The sequence below is a fragment of the Globicephala melas genome, chromosome 11, assembly GCF_963455315.2.
Source record: "Globicephala melas chromosome 11, mGloMel1.2, whole genome shotgun sequence".
Taxonomy (NCBI): Eukaryota; Metazoa; Chordata; class Mammalia; order Artiodactyla; family Delphinidae; genus Globicephala; species Globicephala melas.
The window spans coordinates 6,115,527-6,137,015 of record NC_083324.2 but is presented as its reverse complement, the minus strand read 5'-3'; the positions used below and the strand labels follow the sequence as shown (position 1 = coordinate 6,137,015).

The 21,489-nt window shown below is 42.7% G+C and overlaps 1 long non-coding RNA gene across 1 annotated transcript in view; it reads left to right on the top strand.

Annotated features, from left to right (window-relative positions):
• The window catches only part of LOC132598079 (uncharacterized), a 36,122-nt gene extending 15,813 nt beyond the window's left edge, over positions 1-20,309 (top strand). Inside the window, exon 3 of the long non-coding RNA XR_009565738.1 lies at positions 20,062-20,309. This is a non-coding gene — a long non-coding RNA (uncharacterized lncRNA). The remainder of the gene's footprint in view (positions 1-20,061) is intronic.
• Positions 20,310-21,489: the final 1,180 nt, after the last annotated feature.

The following is a 21,489-nucleotide window of genomic DNA, read 5'->3' as shown; positions in this document are numbered from 1 at the left end:
GCAATCCCTACCAAATTACCAATGGCATTTTTCAGAGAATTAGACAAAAAATTTTACAATTTGTATGGAAACACAAAAGACTCTGAATAGCCAAAGCAACCTTGAGGGAAGAAAATGGAGCTGGAGGAATCATGCTCCCCGACTTCAGTCTGTACTACATAGCTACAGTAATCAAGACAATATGGTACTGGCACAAAAAACAGAAATACAGATCAATGGAACAGGATAGAAAGCCCAGAGATAAACCCACACACTTGTGGTCAACTAATCTATGACAAAGGAGGCAAGGATATACAATGGAGAAAAGACAGTCTCTTCAATAAGTGGTGCTGGGAAAACTGGACAGCTACATGTGAAAGAATGAAATTAGAACACTCCCTAACACCATACACAAAAATAAACTCAAAATGGATTAAAGACGTAAATGTAAGGCCAGCCACTGTAAAACTCTTAGAGGAAAACATAGGAAAAACGCTCTCTGACATTAATCACACGAAGATCTTTTTTGACCCACCTCCTAGAGTAATGAAAATAAAAACAAAAATAAGCAAATGGGGCCTAATGAAACTTCAAAGCTTTTGCACATCAAAGGAAACCATAAACAAGACAAAAAGATAGCCCCCAGAATGGGAGAAAATATTGGGTTGGTCAAAAGGTTTGTTTGGTTTTTTCCGTAAGATGGCTCTAGTAGCACTTAGTTGTCTTTAACTTCATTTGAAACAATTTTGTTAGATTGTATGTGACAGCTGTCATATCAGCGTGCATTTAAACAAAGATTTACCAAAATTGGTGAATTTTTGTGTAGCCATTTTAATATTGAAAATGGAATTAAAAAAGCAACATTTTCAGTGTATTGTGTTTCATTATTTCAGGAAAGGTAAAAACACAGCCGAGATTTGTGCAGTGTATGGAGAAGGTGCTGTGACTGATCAGACGTGTCAGAAGTGGTCTGCAAAGTTTCATGCTGGAGATTTCCCGCTGGATGATGCTCCACAGTCGGGTAGACCAGTTGAAGTTGATAGCGATCAAATTGAGACATTGAGAACAATCAACGTTATACCACGCGGGAGATAGCCAACATACTCAAAATATACAAATCAAGTGTTGAAAATCATTTGCACCAGCTTGGTTATGTTCATCGCTTTGATGTTTAGGTTAAGCAAAAAAAACCTTCTTGGCCGTATTTCTACATGCGATTCTTTATTTAAACATAATGAAAACATTTCATTTTTAAGACAAATTGTGACACATGATGAAAAGTGGATGCTGTACAATAATGAGGAATGAAAGAGATCGTGGGGCAAGTGAAATGAACCACCACCAACCACACCAAATGCTGGTCTTCATCCAAAGAAGGTGATGTTGTGTAAGTGGTGGGATTAGAAGGGAGTCCTGTATTATGAGCTCCTTCCGGAAAACCAAACGATTAATTCCAACAAGTACTGCTCCCAATTAGACCAAATGAAAGCAGCACTCGATGAAAAGTGTCCAGAATTAATCAACGGAAAACGCATAATCTTCCATCAGGATAACGCAATACCGTGTGTTTCTTTGATGACCGGGCAAAATCTGTTACAGCTCGGCTGGGAAGTTCTGATTCATCCATCTTACTCACCAGACATTGACCTTCGGATTTCCACTTATTTTGGTCTTTACCAAATTCTCTTAATGGAAAAAATTTCAATTCACTGGAAGACTATAAAAGGCACCTGGAACAGTTCTTTGCTCAAAAAGATAAAAATTTTGGGAAGATGGAATTATGAAGTTGCATGAAAGATGACAGAAGGTAGTGGAACAAAAGGGTGAATACGTTATTCAATAAACTTCTTGGTGAAAATTAAAAATGTGTCTTTTGGGCTTCCCTGGTGGCGCAGTGGTTGAGGGTCTGCCTGCCGGTGCAGGGGACAAGGGTTTGTGCTGTGTCCATGAGCCATGGACACGCTGAGCCGTGGCCACTGAGCCTGTGCGTCTGGAGCCTGTGCTCTGCAACGGGAGAGGCCACAACGTGAGAGGCCCACATATCACCAAAAATAAATAAATAAATTAATAATAATAATAATAAATTAATAAATAAATAATGTGTCTTTTATTTTTACTTAAAAACCAAAGGTACTTTTTGGCCACCCCAATATTTGCAAATAAAGCAACGGACAAAGGATTAATCTCCAAAATGTACAAACAGCTTATGCAGTTCAATATCAAAACAACAAAAAATACAATAAAAAAAATGGGCGGAAGATCTAAATAGACATTTCTCCAAAGAAGACATACACATGGCCAAGAGGCACATGAAAAGATGCTCAACATCACTAATTATTAGAGAAATGCAAATCACAACTACAGTGAGGTATCACCTCACAGGTCAGAATGGCCATCACTAAAATATCTACAAACAATAAATGCTGGAGAGGGTGTGGAGAAAAGGGAACCCTCTTGTACTGTTGGTGGGAATGTAAATTGATACAGCCACTGTGGAGAACAGTATGGAGGTTCTTTAAAAAACTAAAAATAGAATTACCATATGACCCAGCAATCCCACTACTGGGCATATACCCAGAGAAAACCATAATTCAAAAAGAGTCATGTACCACAATGTTCATTGCTGCACTATTTACAATAGGAAGGACATGGAAGCAACCTAAGTGTCCATCGACAGATGAATGGATAAAGAAGATGTGGTACACATATATAATGGAATATTACTCAGCCATAAAAAGGAACAAAATTGGGTCATTTGTAGAGATGCAGATGGACCTAGAGTCTGTCATACAGACTGAAGTAAGTCAGAAAGAGAAGAACAAATATTGTATATCAACGCATATATGTGGAATATAGAAAAATGGTACAGATGAACCTATTTGCAGGCAGGAATAGAGATGCAGACGTAGAGAATGGACGCGTGGACATGGCAGGGAAGGGGAAGGTGGGACGAATTGGGAGATTAGGTTTAACATAAATACACTACCATGTGTAAAATAGATAGCTAGTGGGAACTTGCTGTATAGCACAGGGAGCTCAGCTCTGTGCTCTGTGATGACCTAGATGGGTGGGATGGGGGCGTGGATGGAGGTCCAAGAGGGATGGGAGATATGTATACATAATAGCTCATTCACTTCATTGCATAGCAGAAACTAACACAACAATGTAAAGCAATTATACTCCAATAAAAAAATAGAAAATAATGGTTAAAATGGTAAGTTTTGTGTTATATATGTTTTACCACGATTAAAAATATATATATGTGAGTGAGTGAATCAACTAAGAGATGAGCAAATGAATAAATGCATAAATGCATAAATGAATGCATAATCACAGTAACAGTAATGTTTACTGAATACTTAGTGTTAAAATACAAAGTGTGTTTCAACCCATGAATATTTTTGTTGAGCTATGCGATGTACCCAGCCCTGCAGGAGGCTCTTGGGACACAGCAGTGAACGGAGTCTTTACCATGACAGACATGTCATTTTGTGGGAAAGATAGTGAACAAGGAATATTAAAATGTCAGATGGTGGTACGTGCTATATATATATAATGAAAAAAACAAGGCAAAGTAAAAGGATAAAAATGGCTTGGAGGGAGATGGGGGAACTCTCAGGAGGGCATAGTCTGGGAAGGCCTTTTTGAGGTGTGTTATGTGGTCATTACCAGGTTGACCCTCACCACATCCATGAGGTAGGTGTTATGATCACACTCGTTTTACAGATGAGGCACCTGAGGCTCGGGGGTAGCTCAGGGTTCCACAGCTAGAAAATGGTCCAGCTAGGAACTGCACCCAGGTCTGTCAGAGCCCAGGTCTGTCAGAGCCCAGGTCTGTCAGAGCCCGGGTCTGGAGCTCTTAACCATGCTGTGAATAAATGTGGGAATGATGGGGTCTCTCCACTCATGCCCTGTAGGCACATACTTCAAATCTTTGAGGGCCTCAGGGCTAAGTCCCAGAGCTTGCCTGGCCCCTTCCCTCCCCGCCACCAGGCAGCAAGAGATGCAGAGGGATTCATATCTCCAGCAGGTGGTGCTGCTGCCTGACTCAGAAGCCCCAGAAGCAACAGTCCAGAGCCCTCCACCCCACACAGATCAGTCTTTGCCAAGCTGGGAAGGGGGACCTGGGCAGTGGGACCAGTCTGAAGTGACAGCCCTCCAGACACTCCAGATAAAGATGAGAATCCTCACATGGTATTGCTGTCACCCTTTGTGTGAGACAGGCCAGTTTTAGAACAGCAGCCCTGTGAGTCATAGGCCCATGCCCCACTTTAAGGGTGCATTGGTCAGGGTTCTCTAGAGAAACAGAACCAATAGGAGATACATAGATATCTGTCTGCATCTATATCTATTTATCTGTCTAAAGAGGTTTATTATAATAATTGGCTCGTGCTATTATGGAAGCTGAGAAGTTCCGCAATATTTTGTCTGCAAGCTGGAGCCCCAGGAAAGCTGATGGTATGTTTCTAGTCTGAGTCCAAAGTCCTGAGAACCAGGAGAGCCAATGGTGTGAGCCCCAGTCTGAAGGCAGGAGAAGAACAAGGCCCCAGCTCCAGCAATCAGGCAGAGGGAGAAAATACTCTCTTTCTGTTACTTTTTGTTCTATTCAAGCCCTTCACAGGTTGGGTGAAGCCCACCAACACAAATATGAATTTCTTCCAGAAACACCCTTACAAACATACCCAGAAATAATGTTTGGCCAGATATCTGGGTACCCCATGGCCCAGTCAAGTTAATATATAAAATTAGCCATCCCAGGGGTGAGGGGAAGTGTAATCCTCCAGATACTCAGAATAGGGGAAGTAGGGTTAGCAATGGACATCACACTGCTCTTATGATTCGTATAACGAGCCTATATTGCCAACTTAATGTTTTTAATTATAAGGCTATAAAACCTCCTCTCCCGATTGGAGGACTGAGCGACTACCTCCGTTTCCCAGGGAGAGTATCTGTGCTGAGATCACGTGGGGACCCTTAAGAGGAGGAGAATCAGCGGTTTCTCCATCTACCCAGCTTCCCACAACAGGAACCCAGGCATCACTGCAGACTCTTCTGAATGCTCTCCCCACCTGGCCAGTCATCACATCCTTCTCACGCGTATTCTTACCTCCCAACCCCAAGCACAGACCACTGCCTGGCTCTGATTATCACCACCTCACACCACCTAACAGCCTCAGTCGTCCGCTGGCCTCCCTGCCCCAGCCTTGCTGGTGTGGTCTCGCCAGATGGCCACTCTGACCACGTCACTTCCTGGCTGTCTCCCCAGGGGGTCTGATGGTATCATACTAAAACCCAAGCACTTTCCCTGGCATTCACACCCTTTGGGATCCAGTCTTCTCTTAATCTTCAGCCTCCACTCACTCCATTTCCACCTGCACCTTCCACACCACAGGCCCACTGGTCACCTTGCTCTTCTCTCTGCTTTTCCATGACTCTGTGCTTTTGCACATGCTGTTCCATCCACCTGCACCCCCCTTCCTCCTTCTTCAGTGGAAAAACTCCTCTCATGGTTCAAGACCCAGCTCAAATGTCACCTTCTGTGTGAAGCCTCCCAGTGCCATCCTGGCAGAGAGATAGAGCTGTGCTGCCCCCCAGCACACCCCCCATAGCAACCAGCATTGACATTTATTTCCATGACACCAGCCCCCCAGAGGAAAATACATTTCACACTGAAATCCAATACCCACACCCACATGTACACTGGATGCAAAAGTTTCCCAAACACTATTTTCCCTTGCTAACTGCTATGCACACTAATATTTTGTATTATAGCCTATTCTGTTTCACTTTTTAAAATATGCTAGTGGATCCATTAAATTCATTTTGCTACAGTCTGAAAAACACTGCCTGGAACCTCCTGCAGGGTTGCAGGGATTGCAGCCTTAATTCTCTCCTCATCTCCCAGAGCTTAAGACATTAATAAATGTCTTTAAATAAGTAAGAAAACAAATGAGGGAGTGATTATTTACATGTGAGTGGATGAATGAATAATTGAATGATTAAGCAAATAAACTGATGAGTGAATAAGTGGGTGAAAGAATGAATGAATAATGAAGTGACTGGCCATGTTGTGGAGACTAGCAGTATAAGCCAGTGGGTTGCCCCACTGTGCAGGGTTTTTGCAGGTGTGGCTCCAGGGGAGCAGAGTAAGAATGCAGGTGCCCAGTACCCTCTCAGACCTGTTGAATCAGACTTTCTGGAGTGAGGCGCAGGAGTCTGCATTTTTGTAAGCTGCCCAGTTGATTTTGGGGTGTGCTAAAGTTGGAAGATACTGCTCCAGCACCAAAGCGAGCTGCTGTTGGAGGGGGCAGAGCAGACAAAGATAGATAAGAGCGTCCCTGAATCCTCCCCTGACCACTTCGGAAGGGAAGGAAGGGAGGACTTGCCGTGAGTCTGCTCCTCTGCCACGCCCAGGCCCTGCAGTGATGGGGCGACAGAACCCCATCCTGCACTGTTGACATACGAGCAGGAGGCAGTGGTTGCCATGGCTGCACATTCAGAGATGCAGAGCCACCTTCAGTTGCAGCATCTGGAAAGGGTCAAGCCTTTGGGATATGGAGGAGGGAGGGAAATCACTCCCCCGGCATCCTTGTAACTAACAAAGCCATAGCACAGTGACTGTTACAAAGCACTTTCACAAGCATTACCTCACGGGGTACTCACAAGGAAGCAAGGAAGTGGTGTCCTCATTTTACAGATCAGAAAACTGGGGCTGGAGTCAGTGGCAGGACTGGTATTTGATTTCAAAGCCTGTGCTCTTGTTCCTGTAATAGTTGCCCATCTTGGGGAACTGACAGGCAAGGACACAGAGACTCCAGAATCCCCATGGGGATTGGGGTTGGGGGGCACATGCACTGACTTGACACTACCTGTGGCCCACTATACCTGGCACTTATCTAGGAAAGTTCACACTTGCACAGACCAACAAGCAGAAAAGCTTCCAGAATGTGTCCATACATGCATGCATGTAGCACATGTATACACAGTCAAAGAAAATGTAACATACAGAAGCAGGTTCACATGGACATACACCTGCAAACGCATAAGCAGGCACATACCTGTATATACATAGAAGCACACACAGAATTGATTGCCTTAATGGTCCTGAGTTACCATCCCTCCACGTATCCACTTCTGACATGGGGCTTTGAGTTCCTCTCCTCTAAGAGGGGGATCTATTTCCCTACCCATTGAATTTGGGCTCAGCCGTGGGGCTTGCTTTAGCCAATGGAGTGGTAGCAGACACAATTCAAGTAGACCCTTGAAAAAGTGCTTGTGTGCTGCTTCTTGCTCTTGGCCTTCACTGTGAAAACATGCCTAGAATGTTAGAAGACAAGACACATGGTGCAGAACCAAGTCACCCCAATGGTCCCAGCTGAATCCAACCTAGATCAGCCAGCCCGTGGCCAACCATCACAAGTGGGACACTAGCTAAAACCAGAACCACCCAGCGGAGCATAGACGACTCATGAGCCAAATAAGTATTTATTGTTAGGTGCCACTGAGGTTTTGTGGTTGTTTGTTACACAGCGTTACTGTACCAGTAGATAATGGATACGTATATATACCAAAGGAGAATTTATGGTGATGTGCATTGGCCTTTTAAGAGAGCTGGGAGGGCACCCTAGCAATGTGTTCACCTGATGATAGGGTTTCGTAAATTTTAAAAAAGTAATCTTCTTTTTTAAATAACAGCTTGAGATTAAATTCACATACCATTAGACTCGGCTAAAGTGTACAATTCAGTATTTTTTTTAGCATATTCAGAGTTGTACAGCCATCACTACTATCTTATTCCAGAACTTTTTTATCACCCCAAAAGAAACCCCATACTTACTAGCTGTCACTCTCCGTCCTCTCCTTCCAGCCCCTGGCAACAACTAATCTACTTTCTGACGCGACGGGTTTGCCTCTTCTGGACATTTCGTATCAGTGGAATTATGCAATATGTGGTTTTTGTGTTGGGCTCCTTTCACTGAGCATAATGTTTTCAAGGTTCATCCATGTTGAGCATGTATCAGTACTTCATTCTTTTTATGACTGCCTAATATTCCGTTGTGTGGATAGACCACGTTTTCTTTATGCATTCATCAGTTGATGAACATTCGGGAAAAGTAACACATCCCGCAGCTGGTTAAGACTGCTCTGCCTTCCCCTTAGCCATACTTCGGTCATGACAGCAGCATTTGGGGGAAGCTGAGTTGAGGGTACGTGGGACCGTGTGGCGTATGTGTGGGGTTCATGTCTACCCTATATATTTTTTATCATTAGCCATCCTGGCATAGCAGTGGCCTCCAGGAATCACTCTGCTGCTTGGTGCCAACTCCCCCTGCATCAGGACCCGGAGGAGTGAGGCCTGAGGTTGGGCTGAGCTGTCTCAGTATGTGCTCTGGTGCCTCACATGCCAGGAATACATGGGTAAAGGAAGCGAGGTTGGATAGGTACAGAGCCAGAAGTTAGTATTGGAAATGGAAGTGAAACATTCTTCTAATCATCAGACATGTAGTATTATAGTTGGATTCAGTTCTCATTGACACCTAGTCAAAAATTTTTTGGGCATATGTTTGATAATGCAGTATATGCCCAAATCTGCAACGTACATCACTCCAAGTACACATCCAAGTATGTGATAGGAAACATACAAAATAAAGTTGATCAGGATCCCTGTGTCTATAGGGCCCAAATGAAAAGCCACGCTAAGCAGCAAATACCTGAACAAAGTCCAGTTTTACACATCCTAATTCCTTATAAAATTTTTTAAAATTGAAGTATAGTTGATTTACAGTGTTGTGTTAGTTTCTGCTGTACAGCAAAGTGATTCAGTTATACATATGTATATATTCTTTTGTTTGTTTGTTTTTTGTTGTTTTTTTTTTTTGCGGTACGCCGGCCTCTCACTGTTGTGGCCTCTCCCGTTGCGGAGCACAGGCTCCGGACACGCAGGCTCTGGATGCACAGGCTCAGCAGCCATGGCTCACAGGCCCAGCCGCTCCGCGGCATGTGGGATCTTCCCAGACCGGGGCACGAACCCGTATCCCCTGCGTCGGCAGCGGACTCTCAACCACTGCGCCACCACGGAAGCCCGCATGTGTCTTTTTGAATTCTGGTTTTGTCTGGATATATGCCCAGGAGTGGGATTGCTGGATCATATGGAAACTCTATTTTTAGTTTTTTGAGGAACCTTCATACTATTTTCCACAGTGGCTGCACCAATTTACATTCTAACTGTTAATAAAAGCAAATTGCAACCACCATGCCAGACAAAAGACTGGTTTATCTTTCTTTTCTCTCTATAGAAAATATAAAAATATAAAAATCCTGCACATATGAAGAGGCTGTCAAAGAGTTTACAGCCCCCCAAAAAAAGAGTAGAAAATGCATTTCCAATGGTATCAGGTAGTTAATAAAATATATGTGAATTTTCTAGCTTTTGTGATTTTTCTTGTATTTGTCAGTTTTTAAAAAATGTGATCTTTAAAAATTCTAAATACATATGTACATATGTACCTAAATTTGTATTGACAATTTTGAAATCTTTGTCTTAATGAGGGTCTCCCAAATTGTATAAACTTTAACCCCCTCCAAAAAAACCCAAAATGTGAACACATCCCTAGCCCACACTAGTGTACAGGATGTATGCGTGCCTGCACATGTGTGCAGATCTTGGCATCCACACGCCTGCAGGCACCCCAGGCAGGCTCTCTCCAAGGTCAGGGAGGGGAGGAGGAATCAAGTAGGAGGCAAGTGACCCCTAAGTCACAAATGCAGTCCCACCTTTCAGAAACCCCAGGGTGGCTTGGAGACACTCCAGCACTGGCTCATCTCTGATAAACACAATTGCTTTTGCTTACAGTGCTACTGGCTTTCCCTCTCCCTTCTTCCAGTCTTCTGGAAACCTCTGGTAGCCTTGTCTCCACCTGCAAGATCTCGTCCGCTAACCCACAGTCAGGGTGTAAGGTGAGGGTGAACGACCCTCCTCAGGGGGATATTTGAAAGCATTGCTCAGCCCAAAGGAGCAGTCTCCAGATGGTGGAGTTTTGTCCTGGCAAGTGGAATATTTGGGGAACTGCTGTCCTTCTGCGTCATGTCACATGGGCAGGTGTCTCCTGTTCTCTCCCAGTTTTCTGGCTGCGTGTACTTTCACTTCCCTCACTCTTCTCTCTGCTTCTCTTTATGATTGTGTGTCTGCTTGGGCTCTGCACCAGGGTCTGGAAGGCTTTTTTCTGTGGAGGGCCAGACTGTCAGTCTTCTGGTTTGGTGGGCCACACACAGTCCCTGCTGCAAATACTCAGTGCTGTCATTGGATGAAAGCAACCATAAACAGTACTCGAATGAACATGGCTGTGTTCCAATAAAACCTAATTTATAAGAACAATCTGTGGGCCAGAGTTGGACCACTGGTTGGAGATTGCCAACCTCTGCTCTAGACTCCAAGCTCCATTAAGGCAGGGCCTGATTAATTTTTACAAACAGACCTCTAGGTCCTCCCAGCATGACTGACATGGAGTGAGATCTCAGCTGGTATTAGTTGGCTCTGACTCTGTCTCTGTACCTGCCCTTGCTTTTCCTTTTCCTCTGTCTCCCTCTGTCCATGAAACCTCACCAGGCCTCGGCTTTTCAGAGTCCCAGGGGAGTCAGATGAGGAAAACTGCCTCTCGCTCTGGCCATCGGCTAACTGGCGTAGCTCTTCCAGGGCACTCAGTGAAGGAAGCTTCACATTTAATTCTACGTCTCTCTCAAGGCTTAACCCAACCCGGGAGAAGCATTAAGACAGAGGGGCCAAGGAAACCTCAGAGAGAGGCAGGGGTGACAGCAGCTTGCAGCCACACCTCTGCTACCCTCATCCACAGCCCTTTCTCCTATCCTGCCATTCTTTCACGCTCTAGTTCGATATTTCCTGAGCGCCAGCACTGTACTAGGCACAGAGGGTGCAGCATATGGTCTAGCAGGGGAGACAGAAAATTAACACCAGCACAGTCACTGGCACATGGAAAATAACCCCCAGAATTATTAATGAACAAATGATTAGTTGAACAAGAGTGTTGGAGGTAAGGCTTGGTTCTTTCAGCAGCCATCAGGTACATTTTCCTAAGGATGAGCCTTCTGGGATGGAAGCCTCTGGATGACCATCTGTGACCTCTGACAGAGGGAGGCCCAACTGGCTGGCAGGACTGCTGTTCCAAAATGAAAGGTGTTAACAAAGAATCTGACTTAAAAATGGGCAGAGGGGGCTTCCCTGGTGGCGCAGTGGTTAAGAATCCGTCTGCCAATGCAGGGGACATGGGTTCAAGCCCTGGTCTGGGAAGATCCCACATGCTGTGGAGCAGCTAAGCCTGTGCGCCACAGTTACTGAGTCTAAGTTCTAGAGCCCGCAAGCCATAACTACTGAGCCCACATGCCACAACTACTGAAACGTGTGCCTAGAGCCCGTGCTCCACAACAAGAGAAGCCACAGCAATGAGAAGCCCACGCACTGCAACAAAGAGTAGCCCCCACTCACCACAACTAGAGAAAGCCCACGCACAGCAACAAAGACCCAGTGCAGCCAAAAATAAATAAATTAATCAATTTAAAAAAAAATGGGCAGAGGATCTGAATAGACAGTTTTCCAAAGAAGACCTACAGATGGCCAACAGGTACATGAAAAGGTGCTCAACATCACTGATCATCAGGAAAATGCAAATCAAAACCACAATGAGATATCACCTCACATCTGTTAGAATGGCTATCACAGAAAAGACAAGAAACTACAAGTGTTTGTGAGGATGTGGAAAAAAGGGAACCATTGTGCACTGTTGGTGGGAATATAATTTGGTGTAGCATCTATGGAAAACAGCATGGAGGCCCTCAAAAAATAAAAAAAAGAACTACCAAACGACCCAGCAATTCCATGTTTGGGTATTTATCTGAAGGAAACAAAAACATTAATTCAAAAAGATATCTGCACCCCTATGTTCCTTGCAGCATTACTTACAATAGCCAAGATTTAGGAACAATCTAAGTGTCCATCAATGAGTGAATGGATAAAGAAAAGTGTGATGTTGATATGTGATATATACATATGTCACATTTTATTTATTGACATATATAACACATGCACAATGGAATATTATTCAGCCATAAAAAAGAAGGAAATCTTGCCATTCGCTACAGCATGGATGGGCCTTAATTAAGGTCATTATGCTAAGTGAAATAAGTCAGAGAAAGACAAATACTGCATGAGCTCACTTACATGTGGAATCTAAACAAACAAACAAATCCAAGCTCACGGATACAGAGAACAAATCGATAGTTGCCAGAGGCGGTTGAGGTGAGAGGTGGGAGAAATGAGTAAAGGCTTCAAAAGGCACAGACCTCCAGTGTGTAAATTAAGTAAGTCATGGGGTGTAATGTACAGCATGGTGACTATAGTTAACAGTACTGTGTTGGATATTTGAAAGTTGCTAAGAGAGTGTTCAAAGTTCTCATCACAAGAAAAAATTTGTAACTGGTGATGGATGTTAACTAGACTTACTGTGGTGATCATTTCAAAATATATACAAATATTGAATAATTATGTGGTACACTTGAAACTAATAAAATGTTATATATCAATGACATCTCAGAAAGAGAGGGAAGGAGGGAGGGAAGAAGGAAGGGAGGGAAGAAGGAAGGAAGGAAAGGAGGGAGGGAGGGAGGGGAGGGGAGGGAGGGAGAGAAGGAAGGGAAAAAGGAGGAAAGGTAGGTGTTGAAAAATGCCCAGGCTTGTCCACAGGGAGCCTGGAACCAGCCTTGACCAAAGCTCTGCCTTAGAGGTGAGGACACTGAGGCCCACTGGGGGAGCTGACTGTCAGAAGTTTACCACCATGATGTCGGATGTCAAGTCTAAAACACTTCAGAGAAGATAATGTGATATGAACATGTGTTTGTGTTCAAGCTGCAGCTCCAGAGGAGTTTTCAGTTGCTTATTCCAGAATTCACAGTCCAGCTGGCATCCTCTCCAGCAAGGCCTTGCTGGCTCCAGAAGCCACTTGGACAAGAGCTTTACCTTCAGTGTTGATCAGCACCAGAGACTTTGCTGATTAGCATAATGACTGTTAAAAATAAATGGGTTTTCCAGATGGAGAGATATACCATGTTCTTGGATTGGAAGAATCAATATTGTGAAGATGACTACACTACCCAAAGCAATCCACAGATTCAGTGCAATCCACAGCCAGGGCCTTTACCACCTTTTTTTTTTCTTTTTCCTCCTCTTTTTTTTTTCTTTTTTCGGTACGCGGGCCTCTCACTGTTGTGGCCTCTCCCTTTGTGGAGCACAGGCTCTGGACGCACAGGCTCAGCGGCCATGGCTCACGGGCCCAGCCGCTCCACGGCATGTGGGATCTTCTTGGACCCACGTCCCCTGCATCAGCAGGTGGACTCTCAACCACTGCGCCACCAGGGAAGCCCCCTTCTCCTTTTTACTACTGTGGTTCTGTTTTACCTTCCGGTTGTTGTTTCATCTATATTTTTATTTTTATATTTTTTCTAACATAGCTGTTAGTTTCCTAGTCTAATCTTATTTTTTACTTTGTTATTGTTCTTTTTTTTTCTTTTGCCGCCCCCCGCAGCTTGCGGGATCTTGGTTCACGAACCAGGGGTCGGGCCAAAGTTCCTGCGGTGGGAGCTCCGAGTCTGAACAACTGGACTAACAGAGAACCTCAGACCCCGAGGAATATTCATCAGAGTGAGGGTCTCCCGGAGGTCCTCATCTCAACACCAAGATCCAGCTCTAACCAACAGCCTACGGACTCCACTGTTGGAAGCCTCAGGCCAAACAATCAGTAAGACAGGAACACAATCCCACTCATTAAAAAATGGGAAAAAAAAGTGAGACGGCAAGAATATATGTCACAGACGAAGGAGCAAGGTAAAAACCTATGAAACCAAATAAATGAAGAGGAAATAGGCAATCTACCTGAAAAAGAATTCAGAATAATGATAGTAAAGATAAACTAGAATCTCGGAAATAGAATGGAGGGCCGGATTGAGAAAATACAAGCAACGTTTAACAGAGATGTAGAAGAACTAAAGAACAAACAAACAGAGATGAACAACACAATAACTGAAATGGAAAATACACTAGAAGGAATCAATAACAGAATAACTGAGGCAGAAGAATGAATAAGTGACCTGGAAGACAAAATGGTGGAAATAACTGCTGAGGAGCAGAATAAAGAAAAAAAGGATGTAAAGAACTGAAGACAATCTCAGAAACCTCTGGGACAACACTGAACGCACCAACATTTGAATTATAGGGGTCCCAGAAGAAGAGGAGAAAAAGAAAGGGTCTAACAAAATATTTGAAGAGATTATGGTGGAATTCCCTAATATGGGAAATAGTCACCCAAATCCAGGAAGCACAGAGAGTCCCATGCAGGATAAACCCTAGGAGAAACACACCAAGACACATATTAATCAAACTAACAAAAATTAAATTCAAAGAAAAAATATTAAAAGCAGCACGGGAAAAACAAAAAATAACGTACAAAGGAATTCCCCATAAGGTTATCAGCTGATTTTTCAGCAGAAACTCTACAAGCCAGAAGGGAGTGGCAGGATATACTTAAGTGATGAAAGAGAAAAACCTACAACAAAGATTACTCTACCCAATAAGGATCTCATCAGATTCGACAGAGAAATCAAAAGCTTTTCAGACAAGCAAAAACTAGAGAATTCAACACTACCACACCAGCTTTACAAAAATACTAAAGAAACTGCTGTAGGCGGGAAACACAAGAGAAGAAGACCCACAAAAACAAACCAAAACAAATCAGAAAATGGTAATGGAACATACATATCGATAATAACCTTGAATGTAAATGGATTACATGCCCCAACCAAAAGACACAGACTGGCTGAATGGATACAAAAACAAAACCCATATATATGCTGTCTACAAGAGACCCACTTCAAACCTAGGGACACATACAGACTGAAAGTGAAGGGATGGAAAAAGATATTACACGCAAATGGAAAACAAAAGAAAGCTGGAGTAGCAATACTCATATCAGATAAAATAGACTTTAAAATAAAGACTGTTACAAGAGATAAGGAAGGACACTACATAATGATCAAGGGATCAATCCAAGAAGAAGATGTAACAATTATAAATGTTTATGCGCCCAACGTAGGAGCACCTCAATACATAAGGAAAATGCTAACAACCATGAAAGGGGAAATGGACAGTAATACAGTAATAGTAGGGGACTTTAACACCCCACTTAACACCAATGGACAGATCATCCAAACAGAAAATAAATAAGGAAACACAAGCTTTAAATGACACAATAGACCAGATAGATTTAATTGATATTTATAGAACATTCCACCTGAAAGTGGCAGAATACACTTTCTTCTCAAGTGCACATGGAACATTCTCCAGGATACATCACATCTTGGGTCACAATCAAGCCTCGGAAATTTTAAGAAAATTGAAATCATATCAAGCATCTTTTCTGACCACAACATTATGAGATTGGAAATCAGTTACAGGAAAATAACTGTAAAAACCACAAATACATGGAGGCTAAACAGTATGCTACTAATTAACCAAGAGATCACTGAAGAAATCAAAGAAGAAATAAAAAAATACATAGAAACAAATGACAATGAAAACACAATGATCCAAAACCTATGGGACACAGCAAAAGCAGTTCTAAGAGGGAAGTTTATAGCAATTCAGTCTCACCTCAAGAAACAAGAAAAATCTCAAATAAACAATCTAACCCTACACCTAAAGCAAACAGAGAAAGAAGAAAGAAAACCCCAAGTCAGTAGAAGGAAAGAAATCATAAAGATCAGAGCAGCAGAAAATGAAATAGGAACAAAAAAAACAATAGCAAAGATCAGTAAAACTAGAAGTTGGTTCTTTGAGAAGATAAACAAAATTGATAAACCCTTAGACTCATCAAGAAAAAAAGGGAGAGGACACAAATCAATAAAATTAGAAATGAAAACGGAGAAATCACAACTGACACTGCAGAAATACAAAGGATTGTAAGAGACTACTACAAACAACTATATGCCAATAAAATGGACAACCATGAAGAAATGGACAAATTCTTGGAAGGTACAATTTTCCAAGACTGAACCAGGAAGAATTAGAAAATATAAACAGACCTATCACAAGTAATAAAATTGAAAGTAATTTAAAATCTTCCAACAAACAAAAATCCAGGACCAGATGGCTTCAGAGGCAAATTCTATCAAACATTTAGAGAAGAGCTAACACTGATCCTTCTCAAACTTTTCCAAAAAATTGCAGAGGGAGTAACACTCCCAAATTCATTCTACGAATCCACCATCACCCTGATACCAAAACCAGAAAAAGATATCACAAAAAAAGAAAATTGTAGACCAATATAACTGATGAACATAGATGCAAAAATCCTGAACAAAATACTAGCAAACAGAATCAAACATATTAAAAGGATCATTCACCATGATGAAGTGGGATTTATCCCAGGGATGCAAGGATTCTTCAGTATATGCAAACTAATCAATGTGATACACCACATTAACAAATTAAGGGGAAAAAAACATATGATCATCTCAATAGATGCACGGAAAGCTTGTGACAAAATTCAACACCGATTTATGATAAAAACTCAGGGAACCTACCTCAACATAATAAAGGCCATATATGACAAACCCACAGCAGACATCATACTCAATGGTGAAAAACTGAAAGCATTTCCTCTAAGATCAGGAAGAAGACAAGGATGTCCACTCTCACCACTATTATTCAACATAGTTTTGCAAATCCTAGCCATGGCAATCAGAGAAGAAAAAGAAATAAGAGGAATCCAAATTGGAAAAGAAGTAAAACTGTCACTTTGCAGATGACATGATACTATACATAGAAAATCCTAAAGATACCACCAGAAAACTACTAGAACTAATCAATGAATTTGGTAAGATTGCAGGATACAAAATTAATGCACAGAAGTCTCTGGCGTTCCTATACACCAGCAACAAAAAATCAGAAAGAGAAATTAAGGAAACAATCCTATTTACCATCACAACAAAAAGAATAAAATACCTAGGAATAAACCTACCTAAGGAGGCAAAAGAACTGTAGTCAGAAGACTATAAAACACTGATGAAACAAATCAAAGATCATAAACAGAGGGAGAAATATACCATGTTCTTGGATTGGAAGAATCAATATTGTGAAAATGATTATACTACCCAAAACAATCCACAGATTCAATGCAATCCCTATCAAACTATCAATGGCATTCTTCACAGAATTAGAACAAAAAATTTTACAATTTGTATGGAAACACAAAAGACCCTCAAGAGCCAAAGCAATCTTGAGAGAAAAAAATGGAGCTGGCGGAATCAGACTTCCTGATTTCAGACTATACTACAAAGCTACAGTAATCAAGACAATATGGTACTGACACAAAAACAAATATAGATCATTGGTACAGGATAGAAATCCCAGAGATGAACCCATGCACCTGTGGTCAACTAATCTATGACAAAGGAGGCAAGGATATACAATGGAGAAAAGATAGTCTCTTCAGTAAAGGTGCTGGGGAAAATGGACAGCTACATGTAAAAGAATGACATTAGAACACACCCTAACACCATGCACAAAAATAAAAATAAACTCCAAATGTTAAAGATCTAAATGTAAGACTGGACACTATAAAACTCTTAGAGGAAAAACACTCTGACATAAACCACAGCAAGATTTTTTTTGACCCACCTCCTAGAGTAATGGAAATAAAAACAAAAATAAATAAATGGGACCTAAATAAACTTCAAAGCTTTTGCACAGCAAAGGAAACCATAAACAAGACGAAAAGACAGTTCTCAGAATGGGAGAACATATTTACAAATGAAACAATGGACAAAGGATTAATCTCCAAAATATACAAACAGTGCATGGAGCTAAATATCAAAAAAACAACTCAATTAAAAAATGGGCAATAGACCTAAATAGACATTTCACCAAAGAAGACATACAGATGGCCAAGAGGCGCATGAAAAGATGCTCAACATCACTAATTATTAGAGAAATGCAAATCACAACTATAATGACGTGTTACCTCACACCGGTCAGAATGGCCATTATCAAAAAATCTAGAAAAAATAATTGCTGGAAAGTGTGTGGTGAAAAGGGAACCCTCCTGCACTGTTGGTGGGAATGTAAGTTGATACAACCACTATGGAGAATTGTGTGGAGGTTCCTTAAAAAACTAAAAATAGAACTACCATATGACCCAGCAATCCCACTACTGGGCGTATACCCTGAGAAAACCATAATTCAAAAAGAGACATGTACCACAATGTTCACTGCAGCACTATTTACAATAGCCAAGGCATGGAACCAACCTAAATGTCCATCGACAGATGAATGGATAAAGAAGATGTGGCACATATATACAATGGAATATTAGACTTACAAAGAAATGAAATTGAGTTATTTGTAGTGAGCTGGATGGACCTAGAGTCTGTCATACAGATTGAAGTAAGTTGGAAAGAGTAAAACAAATAGCATATGGTAACACATATATATGGAATCTTAAAAAAAGAAATGGTATTGATGAATCTAGTGGCAGGGCAGGAATAAACACATAGACATATAGAATGGACTTGAGGACACAGGGTGGGGAGGGGGAAGCTGGGGCGAAGTGAGATAGCATCGACATATATACACTACTGAATGTAAAATAGTTAACTAGTGGGAAGCAGCAGCATAGCACAGGGTGATCAGCTCGGTGCTTTGCAATGACCTAGAGGGGTGGGATAGGGAGGGTGGGAGGGAGGCTCAAGAGGGAGGGGATATGGGGATATATGTAGGCATATGGCTGATTCACTTTGTTGTACAACAGAAACTAACACAGTATTGTGAAGCAGTTATACTCCAATAAAGATTTATTTAAAAAAAAACCAATCAAAAAATGGGCAGAAGACCTAAATAGACATTTCTCCAAAGAAGACATACAGATGGCCAAGAAGCACATGAAAAGATGCTCAACATCACTAATTATTAGAGAAATGCAAATCAAAACCACAATGAGGTATCACCTCACACCCGTTAGAATGGGTATCATCAGAAGATCTACAAACAACAAATGCTGGAGAGGGTGTGGAGAAAAGGGAACCCTCTTGCACTTTTGGTGGGAATGTAAATTGATACAGCCACTATGGAGAACAGTATGGAGGTTCCTTAAAAAACTAAAAATAGAATTACCATACGAACCAGCAATCCCACTACTGGGCATATACCCAGAGAAAACCATAATTCAAAAAGACACATGCACCCCAGTGTTTACTACAGCACTATTTACAATAGCAAGGTCATGGAACCAACCTAAATGCCCATTGACAGATGAATGGATAAAGAAGATGTGGCACATATATACAATGGAATATTACTCAGCCATAAAAAGGAACGAAATTGGGTCATTTGTAGAGATGTGGATGGACCTAGAGACTGTCATACAGAGTGAAGTAAGCCAGAAAGAGAAAAACAAATACCATATATTAACACACATATGTGGAATCTAGAAAAATGGTACAGATGAACCGGTTTGCAAGGCAGAAATAGAGACACAGATGTAGAGAAAAACTATACGGACACCAAGGGGGGGAAGGGGGGGTGGGTGGTGGGATGAGTTGGGAGATTGGGATTGACATACATACACAAATATGTATAAAATAGGTAACTAATAAGAACCTGCTGTATAAAAAATAAGTGAAATTCAAAAATTAAAAAAAAATGGGTTTTCAGAGGTGAAATCAGTGGCTTGTTAGCCAGCTTAATGAGTGCTAGAAACAGGCACTTGTTGATGAAATTGATGGCATTGAGAGTGTGTAGCTTGGCTAAAACATTTTAGAGACACTCCCTCCCCTGGCATGAAGAGGGTGTAAGACTCCATGAGCTCTCGGATGGCAGTCCAGGCTGCTTCCTCTGCATCTGCATCTGGCCACCGATGCAGGGCGATTCTGGTTGCCTGAAGGGGACTCTAACTATCACAGAATGTGGCTCTGGAATATTCTTATCTCTGTCTAATATTTATTGAATTTAATAATTTAATTTAGGGACTTCCCTGGTGGCGCAGTGGTTATGAATCCGCCTGCCAATGCAGGGGACACGGGTTCGATCCCTGGTCAGGGAAGATTGGACATGCTGCGGAGCAACTAAGCCCGTGTGCCGCAACTACTGAAGCCTGCATGCCTAGAGCCCATGCTCCAGAACAAGAGAAGCCACCGCAATGAGGAGCCCGCGCACCACAACGAAGAGTGGCCCCCGCTCGCTGCAACTAGAGAAAGCCTGCGTGCAGCAACGATGACCCAATGCAAACAAAAAAATTTTTTTAATTAAAAAAAATAATGTGTTGCATGAACTGTTTGGGGCCTGCTTGCTTATAATGGTTGCTTAATAAATGTCATTGTGGGGACACAATTCTGTCCACGACTTGCTTTCATTGTAGGCTGGTAGCAAGACTGTGGGAAAGCTGCAAATCCTCACACGATCCCACAAAAATGAACCTCATTTGTGCATTTCAGATTGGCTTAGGTTTCTTTGCACTAATGACCGTAGGAATCAGTGAGCCTGTGACCAGTCCTCCTTACTCCCAGGCCATTGCTCTGTCCCCGCCAGTTGGGAGGGGCCAAAATGCAGCTCTGCCACCTCCTTGAAGGCATCTTCCCTCCAGCCCCACGACTGGGGACTGGGCCACTGGCCAGAAGCCATTTGTGTAGCAAATAGGAAGGCTCGGGGAGAGCAGTGCAAGGGTGGAAAATGCCTTGGGGTTCCTGAATTTCATGAGAGAGATCTGTGTTTGAGAAGTGTCTTCTCTGGGTTTCTGTGGTCACCAAAGGCCTTCCAGAGCTACCCCTCCATAACCCAAACCCCAGGCACAGGCCATCGTCTGTCCTCCTTAGCTTGTCTGGGAATTTCCTGCTCTCCAAAGCCTTTGAGGGTCAGGGAGGCAGGAAGTCCAGAGAGGAGGAGAAGGGAACAAATCTACTTCTCACCAACGCCCCCCATGCCCACCTAGATCAATAGCAGATCCAGAGATCTGCTGGTGGAGACAGCGATCCTGCTGGACACTCGGAGAAGTGCAGCTTTGGGTAGGTGTCCAGGAGGAGCTGAGACTTTGGAAAGATGTGCTGTTCCAGACAACACTTCCACTCCAGGACTCAGAGGGCCCGGTAGAAATGCCTGGAGCCCAGGTTGTGAATGTGGAGTTGTCCCTCCACCTGGCACGCTCCCTAAGGCTCCTCCACGCCGCACGGAAAGCGTCACCTCCTGCATCCATCTCATCTGGGCCCAAGCTCCAGTCCAGATGGGGCTGAGCCGGATGGCCGCCCTTGGGCTCCTTCCATGGGAGGGACACTGGGGAAGCTGGCTGGGCCTCCTACAAGGACGATGCTCCCTTTTCCCTTTGGGGAGACACTGCCAGGAGGCCCTCTGTCCCCTCCTCAGGTGGTCTCAGGAGAGCTAGCCCAGGTGCCCACAGTCAC